Consider the following 20,797-nt stretch of genomic DNA (forward strand, 5'->3'; position numbering starts at 1 on the left):
CATCTCCTGGATCTTGCTCAAACTCATGTCCATTGAGTCGGTGATGCCATCCAGCCATCTCGTCCTTCTCCTCATGCCCTCAATCTTTCCCAGCATCAGGGTCTTTTCAAATGAGTCAGCTCTTTGCATCAGGTGGCCAAAGTTTTGGAGCTTCAGATCAGGCCTTCCAATGAATATTCAGGGTTGATTTCCTTTAGAATTGACTGGTTTAATCTTACAGTCCAAGGGACTCTCAAGAGTCTTCTCCAACACCACAGTTCATATGTGTCTCAACAGAATCTTTGTGGATTGCTAGATACTAATCAGACTTTATTTTTGGGGCTCCAAAATCACTGTGGATGCTGATTGTAGCCATGAAATTAAAAGACGCTTACTCCTTGGAAGGAAAGTTTTGACCAACCTAGACAGCATATTAAAAAGCAGAGACATTACTTTGCCAACCAAGGTCCATCTAGTCAAGGCTATGGTTTTTCCAGTGGTCATGTATGGATGTGAGAGTTGGACTGTGAAGAAAGCTGATCACTGAAAAATTGATGCTTTTGAACTGTGGTGTTGGAGAAGACTTTTGAGAGTCCCTTGGACTGCAGGGAGATCCAACTAGTCCATGCTAAAGGAGATCAGTCCTGGGTGTTCATTGGAAGGACTGATGCTAAAGCTGAAGCTCCAATACTTTGGCCATCTCATGTGACAAGTTGACTCACTGGAAAAGACTCTGATGCTGGGAAAGGTTGAGGGCGGGAGGAGAAGGGGATGACCTAGAATGAGATGGCTGGATGGCATCACCAACTCTGTGGACGTGAGTTTGAGTGAACTCCGGGAGTTGGTGATGGACAGGGAGGCCTGGCATGCTGTGATTCATGGGGTCGCAAAGAGTCAGACACGACTGAGCGACTGAAAACTGAAGGGCTTTTAAAGTATTTAGACTTCATAATATAGAACAAATTTTGAATTGAAATTTTCTTTACTTCTGTTTTGTTGTTACAATTTTCTGGTAGTATTCAGTTAAGACTCAGGGATTTTCTTCTAGAAATTAGGCAGCTTTTCTTCCCTTCGGAGAGTTATTCAAAGTCTTTTTTTCTTTGTGGTATGTGCTTACCAGGCAGAGTAGCCACTGTATTCTAGTAAGAAAACCTTTTGCCAAAATACCCAATAGAGCAGAAAACTGACCTACTTAATCCTGACAAGTTTTAAAAAACTCTATGGAATTGTACCAGTATTGAATCAACTTCTTCCTTCTCTTGTGGTGGATGGGGTGGGGTAGAGAAGAGGGTAAAAAGGGAGACTGAACTGCTGTAGGGGAGTAAATGAATATTTAATTACCTGAAATGATTTGATTAAAAGCTATTCATTTTGTACCATTTGGAAGCCTCTAAAATGTAGCAGTTCTTTATAGATCTCTTTAAACCTTAAAAAAAAAAAAAAAAATAGAGGCCTAGGAAATTCCTAGGGCATTCATGCTAATAATCTAGAAAAGCCCTGTAGTTAAGGTTGTAGGTCATCATTTCCTGAATAATTGTTTGTTTGTTTTTGCAGGATATGGTAAATTTATTTAAAAGTTTTCAGTTATAGTTTTATCAGAGTAGTAGATTTCAGATTTTATAGATACTGAAACAACAAAAAAAGAATGTTCAGAGTATTTATTTGTAGCATGTGATTATGGGCATTAACTTTATTAAACTTGTTTCAACTGTCATCCAATCTAATTTTAACTACTCTCAGTATCACTAGCTTTAAATTTTAGAGCTGTGCTGTTAAGTACAGAAGCCACTAGCTGATGTAGCTGCTTCAATTTAAAGTAAATGAATTAAAACCGAATACAATTTAAAAGTAGTTCCTCCAGCAAAGTAGCCATATTTCAAGTGCCTACTAGCAAATGTGTCTAGTGGCTTCTATATTGGGTAGCACAGATATGAAACATTTTCATCATGTAGAAAGTTCTTTTAGATAGGAATTGTTCTAAGGGCTACCTCATTCTATCATTCTTTACTTTTTTGCTTCCCAGTCTGGGCTCTGTTGACTTTTTAGGGAGGATAATTTTTTGTTGTGGAGACCTTATATGATTTATCAGCATCCCTGGTCTTAACTATTAATAGATGCCAGTAGCACCCACTCAGTTGTGACAATCAGAAATGTCTCCAGACATTGCCAGATGTCCCCTGGGTGCAAAATCAGCCTTGTTTGAGAACTACTGATGTACTTACATGTATTAGCTCTATATCAGTTAGTTATCACTTCCCTGGTGGCTCAGAGGTTAAAGCATCTGCCTCCAATGCGGGAGACCCGGGTTCGATCCCTGGGTCAGGAAGATCCCCTGGAGAAGGACACGGTAACCCTCTCCAGTATGCTTGCCTGGAGAATCCCATGGACGGAGAAGCCTGGTAGGCTGCAGTCCACGGGGTCGCAAAGAGTCGGACACGACTGAGCGACGGAACGGAATCCCAGCTTAGATAGCTTAATAGCTCGTGGATTTGCAGTTTGGCTTGGGCTGTATTGGTCTCTGTAGTCTGGTGGTGGTTTCAGTTCAGTTCAGTATTATAGAATAGCCTCACTTAAATGTATGTTGGTTGGCAAGCTTTTGGCCAGGATAGGGTTGGGGAGTTTGTTCTTTTTGTGGTCTTTTTTAGCAGGCACATTCATTCACTTGATGACTCAAAATTCTCAGAGAGGCAGAGATTGAAATGTTCAAGCACTTTTCAAGTCTTTGCTGTATCACATTTTTTAATGTCCCATTGGCCAAAGCAAGTTATATGACCAAGGCTCAAATTCAAGAGGTAAAGAAAATGAGTTCCTCTTGATAAGAGTGGCATCTTGATAGGAAGAGTAGCAAAGTCACATTGTAAAGGAGTATGCATAAGGAATGGGCGAAATAACTGGCCATTTTTGTAGACAGTGTACTGCTGTTATTTTCTGGATATTACAAGTACCTTACAACTCTTTATTTCATTTATCATTCTCCTTTTTGTTTTTGTTTCTTTGTTTTGGATTTTTTGCTTTTGTTTTTATTTTGTTATTGTTTTAAATAATTCAGTTATTTAATTTTACTCACATGTTCTCTTCCTAGTATTCTTGAGTCTTTCCTGTGTTACTGTGCTTTCATCTGAGATTATTTTCTTTCTTCACAGATATATTTTTTTTTATTTTTAAATTGAAGTATAGTTGATTTACAGTATTGTGTTAGTTTCAGGTAGTAAATATTCACTTTTTGTCTAAAAACACTTTTTATTTTGTCTTCACTTCTAAAGGACATTTTCATTGGGCAGAGAATTGCGGGTTGGTAGTTATTTTCTTTCAGCATTTTGAATATATCATCCCATTACCTTTTGATTCCATTGTTTTTGTTAGAGAGGTAATGTCTTTGGTTTTCATGTTTATATTAAGGCTTTTAGGTGGTTTTCTTTATATCTAAGGTGCTTGAGTTTCATTTGTACTCTTGAGTCTGTAGCTTGATGTCTTTTGTCAGGTTTGGCATATTTCTTCTGATATTGCTTCTGTCCCACTCTTGCACTCACTTTCTTCTGGGGGTCTAAGTATGTGTATATTAGATCTTTTATAGTTTTTCTTGCCAAGAGAATTGGTCTAATACAATCTACTCTATAATAATTTGTAATGGATGTCAGATCTTTTTTTGCATCCCAAATATCTGTCATATGCTGTTCAGTATTTTTCATCTTTTTTTTCCCATCTTGTTCTTCATCTATATATTTTCTGTTGATCTGTTTTCTATTTCATTTAGTGTCAAATCTACTGTTATAAGGGTGTGTTTTATTATTAATTTTATATTATGTATTTTTTAGTTCTAGAATTTTAATTAGTTATTTTTCTTCTGTTATTGTAGATTCCATTTCTGTGGTGAAATTCTCATCTACTTTGCTGAACATATTAAACACAGTTATTTTAAAGTCTGTGTCTAATAATTATAATATCTAGATCCCCTTTTGATCTTTTTCTCTTGTTGTCTTTTTCTTGTGGCTTTCAGTCATTTGGTCTTGTCTCCTAGGATTCCTAGTAATTTAAAAAATGAATGTCAAACATTAAGAGAAATGATAGACGCTCTTAATGGTGATATTGTTCACTGGAGAGAATTTAATTTTCTTCTGGTAATAGTTAAAAGTAGGAGCAGATGACCTTGATTCAATACAGGCTTGAGATGACTTGAAGCTTTGTTTTAGGCTACTTAAGGGTTGGTTTAAATCCAGTTTCCCCTTAGTCCTGTCCTTCAGAGGTATCAAATAGAATTCTGCAATGTTTGCCAGGGCCTCTCCATCTTGGCAGGCTCTGAACTATAATTTTTCTTTTCCTAGTATTGTGAGACTACCAAAAGTTCTACTTACCTTTTTTGCTTTAAAATAGGCATTTTGCTTGGTTTTTGGCCTCTTGTCCCCACACAGGTTAGGATTCAGTAAATACCCTGAGAGCAAAAACAGTACAGCATGTTCAGACTCGCTTTTCTGTGATTGCCTTTTCTCTGAAATCTTAGCCCCTCAAATCCTGCTTGTCTTGATAAGCCCTGAACTCTGATTTCTATCTCTGCAGGTCTGTGAGACTGCTAAACATTCTATTTTGCAGCTAGTTGCCTCAAGAGGAAAAATTAGTGGAGAATGTTAGGCTTAACTCTGCATTTTGTTTTTTGCCTGTATTTTATCTTCTCACATCCTGGTTGTCTTCCTTGTTAACTTTTTGTTTTTAAATTCAATTTTTAGTTTTTCTTGCCAAGAGAATTGGTCTGATACAATCTACTCTATAATTATTTGTAATGGATGTCTCTACTTGTTATTAAATCATTTATCAAATAATATTATTAATTTATAATAATAAAACGTTACTATAAACAATTTAAAGCATGTATTAATCATTGCAGTCAACTTGATGTGTGAGTATCCTGCCTTTTGTACCTTATATTCTTTAGGGAGGAGAGCTACAAAGAACACATTCATTTATATTGTGGTAAACAGTAGAGGAGACAAACAAGGTATTATGAGTTTATTGTAGAGTTCTAGTTCTATAGAGTTTATTATAGAGGTTTAGTTCAGATGATATGGGTGATCACGGATAGCTACTTTGAGAAAGTGATATTTGAGCAGAGCTCTGAAGTATGAATAGAATTATTCAATATCTCTGAACCAGAATTTTCTTATGTGTTAAATACCAATAATAGAAGAATTAAATGAGCTCAGTAAGTGAATGATAAATTCATAAATGAATGATAAATGAACTCAATAAATGATGGGCCTTTTTTTACTATTATGGGCTTCCCTGGTGGCCCAGATGGTAAAGAATCTGCCTGCAATGCAGGTGACCTGGGTTTGATCCCTGGGTTGGGAAGATACCCTTGAAGGGAGTGGCTACCCACTCCAGTATTCTTGCCTGGAGAATTCCATGAATAGAGGAGCCTGGCTAGCTACAGTCCATGGAGTTTCAAAGAGCCAGACTGAGCAACTAACACTTTCACTTTTTACTATTTTACAACTATAAACCATGAACTTTGCTCTCAAGGTATTTGAACTCTTGGGACATGATGTACACCAGTAATTACAATACATAAGCAGTAATATATAATGGCAAGCCACTCCAGTACTCTTGCCTGGAAGGTCCCATGGATGGGGGAGCCTGGTGGGCTGCAGTCCATGGGGTCGCTAAGGGTCGGACACGACTGGGTGACTTCACTTTCACTTTTCACTTTCACACATGGAGAAGGAAATGGCACCCCACTCCAGTGTTCTTGCCTGGAGAATCCCAGGGACGGGGGAGCCTGGTGGGCTTCCATCTATGGGGTCACACAGAGTCGGACACGACTGAAGTGACTTAGCAGCAGCAGCAGCAGCAAGCAGTAATAAAGGCCTTAAGCAGTGAAAAAAAGTCGTGATCAGAGGGAGCAGATGTTACATTCAGTTTTGGAGATTAGGACTGTTTAATGATGAGAAGACTCTTGAGAGTCCCTTGTACCACAAGGAGATCCAACCAGTCCATTCTAGGGGAGATCGATCCTGGGTGTTCATTGGAAGGACTGATGCTAAAGCTGAAACTGCAGTACTTTGGCCACCTCATGCGACGGGTTGACTCACTGGAAAAGACTCTGATGCTGGGAAAGGTTGGGGGCGGGAGGAGAAGGGGATGACCGAGAATGAGATGGCTGGATGGCATCACCGACTCTGTGGACATGAGTTTGGGTGAACTCTGGGAGTTGGTGATGGACAGGGAGGCCTGGCGTGCTGTGATTCATGGGGTCGCAAAGAGTCGGACACGACTGAGCGACTGAACTGAACTGAATGGTGAATGTGATATACGTACTAGACTTGAAGCTTGCCATTTTCAAAAGTGAATTTAACATATAGCTATCTCATTTGTAAACTTTTACGTTTTATCAGGCATAGCAACCAAATTTCTGATTTATTCCCTTCAACCTACTCCACCTTGTATCTTTCTATGTCTCAGTAAACAGCAACTCTGTCCTTGCAGTTGCTCATCCCAGCAACCTTAAGGTCATTTTTCATTCTTCACTTTCTCTCACAATGTTATTCAATTCATCAGCAAGATCCTGTCACCTCCATTCTTAAGCTACATCTTAAGATAACATGTCCTGGAAAATGACTGTTGTGTATTGTGAATTTATTCATTTGGTGAAAGTGTTGCAACTGCTTCTCCAGGTGTGGTTTCTTCTGGAGCTAGGGGCACAGATAGAGAGTGGATCACATACCTCTCTGACCTGTCTTATCTCCACTGCTGTCAGTCTGGTCCAAGCCACTATCACCTCTCACCTGGTTAGTTTCAGTTCAGTTCAGTCTCTCAGTTGTGTCTGACTCTTTATAATCCCATGGACTACAGCACGCCAGGCTTCCCTGTCAATCACCAATTCCCAGAGTTTACTCAAACTCATGTCCATCGAGTCGATGATGCCATCCAACCATCTATCCTCTGTCGTCCCCTTCTCCTTCCACCTTCAATCTTTCCCAGAATCTTTCCCTTCAGTCTTTTCCCAGGGTCTTTTCAAATAGGTCAGTTCTTTGCATGAGGTGGCCAAAGTATTGGAGTTTCAGCTTCAGTTTCAGTCCTTCCAGTGAATATTTAGGACTGATTTTCTTTAGGATGGACTGGTTGGATCTTCTTGCAGTCCAAGGGACTCTCAAGAATCTTCTCCAGTACCACAGTTCAAAAGCATCAATTCTTCTGCGCTCAGTTTTCTTTATAGTCCAACTCTCACATCCATACATGGCTACTGGAAGAACCATAGCTTTGACTAGACGTACCTTTGTTGGTAGAGTAATGTCTCTGCTTTTTAATATGCTGTCTAGGTTGATCATAACTTTTCTTCCAAGGAGCAAGCGTCTTTTGATTTCATGGCTGCAGTCACCATCTGCAGTGATTTTGGAGCCCCCGAAACTAAAGTCTGTCACTATTTCCACTGTTTCCCCATCTGTTTGCCATGATGTGATGGGACCAGATGCCATGATCTTAATTTTCTGAATATTGAGTTTTAAGCCAACTTTTTCACTCTTCTCTTTCACTTTCATCAAGAGGCTCTTTAGTTCCTCTTTACTTTCTGCCATAAGGGTGGTGTCATCTGCATATCTGAGGTTATTGATATTTCTCCCAGCAATCTTGATTCCAGCGTGTGCTTCATCCAGTCCAACATTTCTCATGATGTACGCTGCATATAAGTTAAATAAGCAGGGTGACAATATACAGCCTTGACGTACTCCTTTCCCTATTTGGAACCAGTCAGTTGTTCCATGTCCAGTTCTAACTGTTGCTTCCTGACCTGCATACAGATTTCTCAAGAGGCACGTCAGGTGGTCTAGTATTCCCATCTCTTGAGTTTTCCACAGTTTGTTGTGATCCACACAGTCAAAGGCTTTGGCATAGTCAATAAAGCAGAAGTAGATATTTTTCTGGAACTCTCTTGCTTTTTCAGTTATCCAATGGATGTCGGCAATTTAATCTCTGGTTTCTCTGCCTTTTCTAAATCCAGCTTGAACATCTGAAAGTTCACGGTTCACATACCATTGAAGCCTGGCTTGGAGAATTTTGAGCATGACTTTACTAGCGTGTGAGATGAGGGCAATTGTGCGGTAGTTCAAGCATTCTTTGGCATTGCCTTTCTTTGGGATTGGAACTAAAACTGACCTTTTCCAGTCCTGCGGCCACTGCTGAGTGTTCCAAATTTCCTGGCATATTGAGTACAGTACTTTCACAGCATCATCTTTTAGGATATGAAAGAGCTCAACTGGAATTCCTTCACCTCCACTAGCTTTGTTTGTAGTGTTGCTTCCTAAGGCCCACTTGACTTCTCATTCCAGGATGTCTGGTTCTAGGTGAGTGATCACACCATGGTGATTATCTGGGTTATGAATATCTTTTTTGTATAGTTCTTCTGTGTATTCTTGCCACTCTTAATATCTTCTGCTTCTATTAGGTCCATACCATTTCTGTCCTTTATTGTGCCCATCTTTGCATGAAATGTTCTCTTGGTATCTCTGATTTTCTTGAAGAGATCTCTAGTCTTTCCCATTCTGTTATTTTCCTCTATTTCTTTGCATTGCTCTCTGAGGAAGGCTTTCTTGTCTCTCCTTGTTATTATTTGGAACTCTGCATTCAAATGTGTATATCTTTGCTTTGCTCCTTTGCCTTCAGCTTCTCTTCTTTTCTCAGCTATTTGTAAGGCCTCCTCTGACAACCATTTTGCCTTTTTGCATTTCTTTTTGTTGGGGATGGTTTTTATGCCTCCTTCTTGTACAATGTCATGAACCTCCATCCATAGTTCTTGAGGCAGTCTGAAATTTAATAGACCTAACTAGTTCCAACTTTATGATTTGTTTACCTACAGTAGCCAAAATGATCCTTTAAAAATATAAATCTCATTATTCCTCTGGTCAGAAACTTCTAGTGGTGCTGATCTTGTTAAGAATAGAAGAATAGATTTATTGTACACCTCATAAATAGACCAACTATCCTATGAAACTCTGAAGCACTTGACTTCCTTTTTGACTTCAGTTTCTACCCTCCCTTCACTGGGGGAACTGTAGCCACATCATCTCCTTGCTGTTCCTCTTGCACAGTGAACATAATCCTGCCTCCAGACTTGTACACTTGTTCTTTTGACCTGCAATGTTCTCTCCCACCTCTCTATTTGGACTTGTCCTTTCACTAAATACCTTGAGATCTTTCTGTTCACATGTAGCCTGATGAGTAAAGCCTTCCTTTACTACTTTATTTAAAAGAGAGTCCTCTTTTTTACCTACCTTCCAATCTCAACATTTAACTTTCCTCTCATCCTGCTTGATTTTTCTTCATTTTATATTTGTTTCCTTATTATTTTTATAGTCTCCTCAAATAGAATACACCAGAATGGTAGGGGCTTGTTTCGTTCTCTGCCTTATTCCATAGTCTGGAAGAGTATCTGTCCTATAATTGGTCCTTCATCCATAATTTATTGAATAAATGAAGATACGTTTTCTGGTTCAAACTACAACAGTTTTTTTCACAAAATGCATTAAAAAATTCCAGAATTAAAAAAAAAATAGAATTAAGAAGCAATATATAGATGTTTTTGTCTAATATAAGAAGAGGAACTATAACTCTTTTGAGACGTGTTTTTGGATAAGATTTAGAAACATGGATTTCTTTTTTTTAATCAAAATATCGTTGACATACAGTATTACATTAGCTTCAGGTGTATTACATAGCCATTTTATATTTGCATACATTATGAAATGGTCACAATGAGTCTAGTCCCTATGCACAGGTATTATGTTATTGACAGTGTTCCTTATGTTGTATGTTACATCCTGCAGCTTAAATATTTTCTAACTAGAGGTTTGTACTGCATTATCCCTTTCACTTTTTTCTCCCCCTCCATCCATAATGTGGGTTTCCTGATAGTTCAGATAAGTGAGTTAGCAACTGGGTAGAATTCTGTACACAAAGGGCAAACATGTATGTTTCCATAACTCACTTGATTCTGGAGAGAAGTCTTTTTGGCCTGTTCTCAATGTCTTTTTATGGCTTGTTAGCTCATTTCTTTTTAGTGCTGAATATTATTCCATTCTTTTGATGTATCACAGTTTACAGTAATACGAATCTTCAAGTTGCAGACTTGCAAAGATGTGAACGTGCATTCGCATGTTCAATCACAGAAGTCAGCTCACGTGTCTAGTGTACATTGCCACATGTGTGCATCCTCTACAGGTGGTTGTGCTGTTGTGTACCTTACTCTACAGTACTGTTGCTGTGTAACAAGAGGAGCTTACTAATGAAGACCTGATGGACTTGGAGGCACGGAGAAAGGACAATTTGAGACAAGAGGAAGAAGTAACTGAAGAACCGAAGAGATTGACAATACAGGAAATGGCAAGAGGATTTTCTGTGTTTGAGGAGGCACTGTCAGATTTTAGGCTCAGGACCTGAATGTAGAACAGTCCACAAAGGTTGCAGCAGCTGTTCTGAATGCAGTCCAGTGCTACTGTTTGTGTCATCTGTGAGGGGAAGATGACACTGGATCGTTTTTCAAGAGGGTAGATAGACTTGGTGGTGCTAGTGGTAAAGAAACTGCCTGCCAGTGCAGGAAACAGGAGACGCCGGTTCGATCCCTGGGTCGGGAAGATCCCCTGGAGGAGGGCATGACAGCCCACTCCAGTATTCTTACCTGGAGAATGCCATGGACAGAGGAGCCTGGTGGGCTGCAGACCATAGGGTTGCAAAGAGTTGAATATGACTGAAGTGACTTAGCACAGCACAGATAGAATTGGATCCAACAAGGAACCAGAACCAGCAAGTTGCCATTATTGTCAAAGTTGCGGCTTGCCCTCCATCTCCTGTAGCTGAGAATCCTTCAGCTCTGTCATCTCCCACCTCCTCTCCCTCCTCCAGTCAGTAACTCTTCTTGCCTGTTCACCCAGTGCCAGCCCCTGTGTGCCAGCTGTTGTCCTGTACTCCTGTACTTTTAGGGTGTACTGTACTGTAAGATTAAAAATGGCTTTTTTGTGTGTTTTTTTTTTATGTATTATTTGTGTGTAAAGTATTATAAACCTATTAAAATGCAGTACTGTATAGCTGATTGTGTTAGTTGGGTACTTAGGCTGACTTTGTTGGACTTAATGAACAAATTGGACCTAGGAAAATGCTCTTAGGACTGAACTCGTTTGTGTGTTGGAGACTAAACTGTATATTCATTCATCTACTGAAGGACATCTTGGTTGTTTCCAAGTTTTGGCAGTTATGTAGTAAGTTTTTATAAACAATCGTGCAGGATTTTGTGTGGAGTTTTTCAGATTTTTTGGGTAAATACTTAGGATTGTAAGGTAATAATATGTTCACTTTTGTAAGAAACTGCCAAACTCTTCTAAAATGGCTGTACCATTTTACATTCCCAGTAACAATGAGGGAAAGTTACATATCCTTGCCAGAATGTGGTATTGTCAGTGTTCTGGATTTTAGTCAGTCCAGTAGGTGTGTAGTGGTATTTCATTGTCATTTTAGCTTGTGGTTCCCCAGTGACATATGATTTTGAACATCTTATCATGATCTTTTGCCATCACGATATCTTCTTTGTTGAGATATCTGTTCAGGTCTTCTGCCCATTTTAAAATAAAGTTGTTACTTTCAAGAGTTCTTTGTGTATTCTGGGTAACAGTCCCTTTTCTGATGTGCTTTTTGGAAGTGTTTTCTCCTGTTCTGTGGATTGTAATCTCTTCTCTTGACAGTCTTATGCAGAGCAGAAGTTTTTAATTTTAATGAAGTTGTAACTCATCAGTTATTTCTTTCATGGATCATGCCTTTGGTCTATTTTTAAAGTTTTTACCACACCTAAAGTTATCTAGATTTTTTTTGCCCCATGTTATCTTCTATAAGTTTTATAGTTTAGCATTTTAAATCCCAGTCTGTGGCCCATTTTGAATTAGTAAATTAATTTTATTTTGCATGTGGCTCTCCACTTATTCTAGTGTCATTTCTTGAAAAGACTATCTTTTCTCCAGTATAGTGCTTTTATTCTTTTGTGAAAGATCAGTTAACAATATTCACGTGGGTCCATCTGGGGCTTTAGATTTTAGAATGAGTTTGTCAATATCCACAAAATAACTTGCTAGAATTTTGATTGCGATTGTGTTGAATCTGTAGATCAAGTAGGGAAGAATTGATACCTTGATAATTTTGAGTTAATGGCAACCCACTCCAGTGTTCTTGCCTGGAGAATCCCAGGGAAGGGGGAGCCTGGTGGGCTTCCGTCTATGGGGTCACACAGAGTCGGACACGACTGAAGTGACTTAGCAGCAGCAGCAGCAATCCATAAACATAGATTATCTCTCGAGTTATTTAGTTTATCTTTGATTTTTGTTCATTAGAGTTTTGTAGATTTCAAGATCTTTTATGTATTTAGTTAGATTTGCCATAAATTTACCCAAGTATTTAATTTTATAGGTGCTAATGTAAAATACATTGTTTTTAATTTCAAGTTCTTCTTTATTGATGGTATATTGACTTTTGTACCTTGTATCCTGCAACTTTGCTATAGTTAATTGCTTATTAGTTCCAGGAGTGTTTTGGCCAATTCTTTTTTAATTTTCTACATAGATTATTGTATCATCTGTGAAAAGACACTTTTGATTTTATATAAAATAGTTTTATATAGAATATACCTATTCTCTTTATCTTTTATCTCCTCTTACTCCATTAACTAGCATAATGGATGCTGTTATGATATGTTAACTAGCATAATGGATGCTGTTATGATATGTTAACTAAGGGTGGTGTTTTAAAAAGCAGTGGTGAGAGGAGACATCTTTCCTTGTTCTTTTTTAAAATTTTATTTATTTTTAATTGGAGGATAAAGGCTTGACAGTATTGTGTTAGTGTCTGCCATATATGAATATGAATCAGCTATAGGTATAGCATGTCTTTTCCTTCTTGAGCTTCCCTCCTACCTCCCACCCTATCCCACCCCTCTAGGTTGTCACAGAGCATCAGATTTGAGCTCCCTGTATGTTCTTAATCTTATTAGGAAGGTTTCCAGTTGCTCACAATTAAAACATCAGCTGTCAGTTTTTATAGATGTTCTTTGTTAAGCTGAGGAAATTCCTCTCTATTCCTAGTTTGCTGAGAGTTTTTATCAAGAATGAGTGTTGGATTTTGTGAAATGCCTTTTCTGTATCTCTTGCTATGATCATGTGACTTTTCTTTTTAACCTCTTAATGTGATGGATTGCATTAAATAATTTTCAATGTTGAATCAGCCTTGACTAACCTGAGATTAATCCCACTTGGTTGTGGTGTATAATTCTTATTATACTTTGTTGGATTTCATTTGCTACTATTCCTGGTCACATTTTTATCAATAGTTTCATTAGACCCCTTCATGGCATACTGATCAAGTACTCAATTGAAACTTTGAAAAATAACCATATATATTAGATGATAGCACTGAGGTCAGATTTTTTTTCCCTCCATAGACTGAATTGGTTAAATTTAACAGGATGGAATTTAGAACACATTATGAAAGATTTTTTGAGAATCAGTTTAATATGCACAGTTAATGGCACAAACTGTCTGTTTTTTAATTCCGGCTCTGTCACTTAGATGCTGTGAAACCTTGAGCAGGTTATTTCATCTCTCCATTTCTTAGTTTCTTCATCTATAAAAGGAGGTGACTGTGTGGATCACAATAAACTGTGGAAAATTCTGAAAGAGATGGGAATACCAGACCACCTGACCTGCCTCTTGAGAAACCTGTATGCAGGTCAGGAAGCAACAGTTAGAACTGGACATGAAACAACAGACTGGTTCCAAATAGGAAAAGGAGTACGTCAAGGTTGTATATTGTCACCCTGCTTATTTAACTTATATGCAGAGTACATCATGAGGAACGCTGGGCTGGAAGAAGCACAAGCTGGAATCAAGATTGCCGGGAGAAATATCAATAACCTCCGATATGCAGATGACACCACCTTTATGGCAGAAAGTGAAGAGGAACTCAAAGGCCTCTTGATGAAAGTGAAAGAGGAGAGTGAAAAGGTTGGCTTGAAGCTCAACATTCAGAAAACGAAGATCATGGCATCTGGTCCCATCACTTCTTGGGAAATAGATGGGGAAACAGTGGAAACCGTGTCAGACTTTATTTTTGGGGGCTCCAAAATCACTGCGGATGCTGATTGCAGCCATGAAGTTAAGAGACGCTTACTCCTTGGAAGGAAAGTTATGACCAACCTAGATAGTATATTAAAAAGCAGAGACATTACTTTGCCAACCAAGGTCCGTCTAGTCAAGGCTATGGTTTTTCCCGTGGTCATGTATGGATGTGAGAGTTGGACTGTGAAGAAAGCTGATCACTGAAGAATTGATGCTTTTGAACTGTGGTGCTGGAGAAGACTCTTGAGAGTCTCTTGGACTGCAAGGAGATCCAACCAGTCCATTCTAGAGGAGATCAATCCTGGGTGTTCATTGGAAGGACATATGCTAAAGCTGAAACTCCAATACTTTGGCTACCTCACGCGACGAGTTGACTCACTGGAAAAGACTCTGATGCTGGGAGGGATTGGGGCCGGGAGGAGATGGGGATGACAGAGAATGAGATGGCTGGATGGCAGCACCGACTCGATGGACATGAGTTTGAGTGAACTCTGGGGGTTGGTGATGGACAGGGAGGCCTGGCGTGCTGTGATTCATGGGGTCGCAGAGAGTCGGACATGACTGAGCGACTGAACTGAACTGAACTGAACACTTAAGTTCAAATTCAGTTGTTTAGGATTTGAGTGGTATGATTTAGCACAACTGAGAAAGGTTAGGTATCTTAGTCTTTTGTTGCTTGTAAACATAGAGGAGTGATAGTGTATTTGGATATGAAAAAAATTAATGTACTTTAAAGTTCTAGAAGAGTGGTTAACAGCCCCAATTTTACCTCAGTCAATTTCCCACTAAAATTGTTTAAAAGAAAAACAAAAGAAAAGAAAAAACAAAAAAAGCCCTTTGCCAGAATCTAGGAGAAATATGTAGTTACTTACAAAGTAGAGGATCTGGATTGAGAAAAACCAATCTAAATGTTGGCTAAGATTCAATCAAAGAAGGAAGGAAAATGTTTCATGACTTTTTTCTCATGTTCTGACCTGAAGACATAGTTTAACACCAACTGAAAAATTGATCTGCTGTTCACTCTTCATGACTTTCAAACTTAAAAAATTATTTATATAAAAGTAACCTTTCCTTTCTCAGTGAGACCTAAACTGAACATGCTGTCTAATGTTGCAAACTATTTTGTTGAATTTTTTCTATAACTTTTATTTTTTAAGTGACTATACAGTTTCCTTAGGTTTATAGTTTATCTCTTCCACAACTAGAATTCTAAGTCTCATGGTCTTTTTTCACTGAAGCACCTAGAACAGTGTGTGGGACAACATAGTTACTCTGTAAATGTTTGCTGAATTAGTTAGATGAACAAAATCTCAGACTAATGCTGAATATATTATACTAGTAAAAGCAATAGTAGCTTTAATTCAAGTCAGGGCAGGGGCCTGGAGTTCTGCCTCCAGGTCCTGCCCTTTTCCACCCTGTGGCATGTAAGCAGCATGTTTGAAAACTGTTTTGCAAGTAATGATCTATGAAGTTGCTGGAGTAGAAGTTGCCCATTTCATTTTATCCTTCTTTCTATATCTTGAAATAGTAATTCCCAGAAAACATCTGGCCTCAGTGGAATGGTGGTAGATACATGTGATTGGCTATAGAATGGCTCATTTCCTATGGGAAATATACTTTCTAAACTATAAAGCTCTATTACAACCACTGGTTGAGAGAACTCCTGGTAACACTGCATATGACATCAATTCAGAATATCAGAGAACATGCTAACGTTTTAGATACTAAACAAAAGAAAACAAAAAATCAGCAAAGAAAATCAATAAAGTTGGGATAAAACCCTAAAATATAAATAGAAACAAATCTAAAGTGTTTCAAATTAATTGCATAAACACATTGAAGGGGGAAAAATAAGTAACCCAAGTAACTTTTGAGCATCCTGTACTTTGAAACTCAAAATAAAAAGAGCTGTAAACAAATAACAAACACTAATTTGTAGGCTATTTTTTTGTAATGGTATGAATTGGCAACTTTGAAACTATTTTCTATCTATATTAGGATTCAACAAATGAATAAGTGTATTGAGGATAATGGGAGCTAGGTTTTTCAATTGTTGGAGAAGGTAGTTTTATATATATGGAGGAAAAGACTCCAATAAATCCTGTGATGTTAGATTTGAATTGGAAATTATGAACTCATGGTTTTTAACATTTATATAAAGACAAAAATATACATGTATGCATGTATACACTTATGTAACTTTCTCTTAGGGATGTGTATAATTGTATGTATACGTACATGTGTATGCATATGCATATATATGTGTCTATATTCCAGCTTTGTTTGCTAAGAGGCCTTGAAGCAATTGCAATAAATGTACCTAACTCCCATGTGCTGGCTTCTAAACCATTCTCCACTTAAAGGAAACCGGAGTTCTTTGGAGAAATGGCTAATCCTAGGAAGAACTGGATCAGGGAAAGTACAAGAGGAGTCTAGAACATACTGTTGTTTCAGAAAGAAAGGAGGTAGTCAAGAATGGTGGGGATGTGTCAAAAGGAGCAAGAACCAGTGTGGAGAAGCATCCATGGGCCAAATGAATGATGATAGTTATAGATTATAACCTACTGAAAAAATAAGAACCATACAAATATAAGTAAGTGAATGAATAAATGACTTAAGTTGGGGAGAAGGGAAAGTTCTTCATTTAAATGGCTAATAAGTATAGAACTGTTGGAATTAGAAAATGGCCGTTTTGTAACAATTAAAATAGTACTTTCGCACAAGAATCCTCTGCAGGTACCAAAACTGTGGAGTAAAGTTTGATGAGGAATATGATATTTACATAGTCTCAAGACAGTTCCTAACAATGTATTTACTTATTACAAAGAGAAAAGCAGTAATTTCACTGTGGAGAATCTTGGCAGATACTCATTAACCAAGTGGGCAAGGTAGCATCTCTGGTAATAGAACCCGTTACCTCTTGCGGCTTCTGATATGATACAGTGAGAAGCACCCAACATTACTTCGTGACATTCCTACAAAACATGCATAGCCTGAATTTAAACATGACAGACCATCAGACAAACCTAAATTGAGGAACATTATACAAAATAAATGGTCTTTGTTAAAAAATATCAGTCTTAACAAGACACAGACTGAGAAACTGTTCCAGTTGGTAGGATTCTAAAAGAGACATTACCACTAAATGCAGTGTGTGATTCTGAATTGAATTCTGGACTGGGGAAATAGGTACTTTAAAAGACATTTTTTAAAGCAGTTAATGATATTTGAATATGGGCTGTAATTATACAGTAGAAATTTTAACATTGACACAATACTGATTTGGTTAGGTATACTGTAGTTATCTAAGTGAATGTATTCCTGGGAAACTATATGAAAAAAAAATATTGAGGGCTAAAATGCTAAGTGTCTGCAACTCACTCTCATATGGTTCAGAAAAAAAAAATGTGTGAGGAAGAAAGAGACTGACAGAGCAAATGGGGTAAAATGTAAATAGTGATATTTGCAAATGTTCTTTAAGTTACATAAAAAATTTACCTAAAAATTCCTGAATTAAAATACTTGAGTTGTGATTGAACTGACTTGATCTTATTAATGATTTGTAGAATTCATGAAAAGGACAAAAAATTATTCTTATCATTTAGAGAAAGTAGCAAAGCAAATGCTAATCAAGTGGAAAAACTCCAAATTATTAGGAGTTTATTATAGAACAGAAGGATTTTTTTTGTTTGGATTTTTATCATGGCTTAGTAAGCTCGGGCATCTCACATCCTAAGTTCATTTCCTTAAACTTTTATGAAATAGGTAGTTTAAGGACTTCTTAAACATTTCCTATTTAGCTTATTTTTTTTAAAAAAAAGTGCTTTGTAAAAATTAAATGACCTTTGTTCTAGACAGATCATTTTATAATTTTATTAAGAAAAATTGAAGGCCATTTTTGCCATTATTAGTTAAAAGCTGGTATTTTGGGGGATAGAAGTTCTTTCTTTATTAAATCTTTGAGCTACAATGAATGCAGTCATTTTAATAATTATTTGTTGGTGATGGATGGGGAGGCCTGGCGTGCTGTGATTCATGGGGTCGCAAAGAGTCCGACATGACTGAGCGACTGAACTGAACTGAATGTACCATTTTAATAATATAACTTACATTTTAAACTAATAACACTCATAAAAATGCACCGTGGTGGTAGTATTGATGAACTGTTTTAACAAAATTATCCTATAGGATTTTTGTATAATTTCTATTTTTCCTATTTTAAAATGATTTTTGTATTGTATTACTAAAATCACCCCTTCAAAGAAACACCTAACCTTATAACAGATAGATGTATTATTGGCAAATGCAGGTATTGATAGAAATCTCATTATTCATTGTAAAATTATTTTATTGAGATTCTAAAGACAGCAGTAGAGACAGTTTTAGTTGTTTTGACTAGTGTAAAATTCCAGGTGTAAACAGACACAGTTATTCTTCACTGGTAATGATAGTTCCAACCTATTTTGATAATGTATCTGCTTCTGTTTTTCTCTTATAAACATTCCTTTCTGCTATTGGTGGGAATCACTCCTTCTTGACACCCCTCTTCCTGTTTTGGGCCACTTGAATACTACTGGTCTTAGAAAGTGTATGCCTGGAATGGGATTCATGGGAATTGTTGTCAACAGACAACAGTGTCTTTTCTGTTTGGCTCTTTCTCTATGTGTATATGGTATTTTATATTTCAGAGATTCAGTAGTTTACCTGTAGGCATTTGACTGCTATTCAGAGGAATGATTTATTATTAATTAGAGGAGGTTATGGTTCTGTTTGTGTGTGGATCTTACAGTTGCTGTGGTGACTTGAAGTGGTCATCTTCGTTCTATAATAAAAGCTCTGATTCCTGGGGGAAGTTGTGAGCCTCCTCTTTTTATTTTGTGTATCTGTGTTTTGTTTTGATTTATCATATCCATGTAATGTAGCAATAATTATGTTACTAACAACAATTTTGTGAGATGTTTATTATTCTCATTTTACAGATGAGGAAACTGAGGCTTGGTGAAGTTACGAAAGTTGTCCAAAGTCACACAGCTTGTAAAGGGCACAGTCAAGATTCAGAGCCAGGTCTGTCCAATTTCAAAACTCTTAATCATGGCCATGAAACTTTGCAAGAGCTGTGAAGTATCAACCTGTGATAAGTTGTATTAATATTAATATTGCTTAACTGTCGTTTAACTCTTATTGATAATTTTTGATGGTTTTTTCATCTATAATAATTTTGTGTATCTTTTAACTATCGGGAAAAGAACTATGACATAGTAATGTGGGTCTGGGCTTTGGAGACAGCTCTCTGGGTATGAGTTCACTAAGCTTCTCCACTTATTTGTGTGACGCTGAGAAAGTTACTTAACTTTTCTATACCTCAGTTTTCCTATCTGTAAAATGGTGATAGTAATATAATCCACCTGATACGGGTTATTGTGAGGATTAAACGATTTAAAGTATGCAAAGCACTTGGATTTCCCTTGTGACTCAGCTGGTAAAGAATCTGCCTGCCATGTGGGAGACCTGGGTTCGATCCCTGGGTTGGAAAGATCCCCTGGAGAAGGGAAAGGATACCCACTTCAGTATTTTGGCCTGGAGAATTCCATGACTTTCTAGTCCATGGGGTTGCAAAGAGTCGGACACAACTGAGCGACTTTCACTTTTACTTTTCATACAAAGCACTTGTAATGGTGCCTGGCACACAGTAAGCATTCAATAAATGTTAACTATTAGTATTATCATCTCGCAACCAATAAAACAGATGATCATTATTTCTAATTCTCTGTTAGGAAATTTGGGTAAAGCAAAGTTTAAGCAGCACATGAAACCTGCCTAAACCAAAATTAAATTGAGTAAGTTAGACCTAAAGAAAATCATTCATTTGATCAAATTCAGATCCATTGTAAAGCCAACTGAGAAACTGCTTCTAGGTCTTACATGTGTAAGGACCACATACAGGTCCATAGGAGCTCAATATGACCATTGTATCATGGTCTGATACAATGTTTTGTTTGTTTTCCTCTTGTAAGTGGAATTTGTATTCAAAATAAATGTTTACGACTTTAGGTGACTTAAGGAGATTGTGTTTTGGCAATGTTCACAGATAATTATCAAGAATGAAAACTTTACATGTTGTGTAAAATGTTGGCAACATTTCATCACTTGCAGGAGTGGTTATTAGAACTTGCATTGTGGACACTGCACACTGATTGAGCTTTGAACCAGTGGGACCACAGCACATTCAACCAGAACTGAGCCATGTACTGATCCCGTTCTCTTTACTCTTACTTATTCCTTGTAGCTGTCAGAATTCTGAAGTGTGATATCAACTCTTGCTACGGTTTAGTAAAGTAAAATACCTATAATTAGTGCCTAGTAAGTTTATATCAATTGCAAAAATATCTATCAAAGGGAGTAATTTGAGTCAAGTTATGTAAAAGTTCAAAAGCTCTTATTAAAAATAGGACTTGTTTTGTATATGAGCCCAAGACTTCAGAGGCTTTAATCTATACATGCATTTAATTTATTCTTTTTATTATATTGAGCCTTCCTCTCCTCATAGTGTCCCTTTCTAGCTATTTAGATATTTTTTATTTATTTATGGCTGTGCTGGTTCTTTACTGCTGCTCACACTTTCTCTAGTTGGCAGTGAATGGGAGCTACTCTAGTTGATGTGCACAGACTTCCTACTGTGATGG

At 37.5% G+C, this 20,797-nt stretch overlaps 1 protein-coding gene across 11 annotated transcripts in view; it reads left to right on the forward strand.

Moving 5' to 3' along the window:
- Nucleotides 1-20,797, forward strand: part of NUMB (NUMB endocytic adaptor protein) — a 176,226-nt gene that overhangs the window by 67,315 nt on the left and 88,114 nt on the right. For 10 of the 11 annotated variants that reach the window (XM_055436776.2, XM_088839470.1, XM_088839466.1 and 7 more), the window contains one exon: nucleotides 19,094-19,178. The exons of the other annotated variant lie outside the window; for it this stretch is intronic. The gene's annotated coding sequence lies outside the window, so the exon portion shown is untranslated. The remainder of the gene's footprint in view (nucleotides 1-19,093; nucleotides 19,179-20,797) is intronic. 11 annotated transcript variants of the gene reach the window in all.

The sequence above is a fragment of the Moschus berezovskii genome, chromosome 9 (assembly GCF_049115385.1).
Source record: "Moschus berezovskii isolate FMDL1 chromosome 9, NW_MosBer_1.0, whole genome shotgun sequence".
Classification (NCBI taxonomy): domain Eukaryota; kingdom Metazoa; phylum Chordata; class Mammalia; order Artiodactyla; family Moschidae; genus Moschus; species Moschus berezovskii.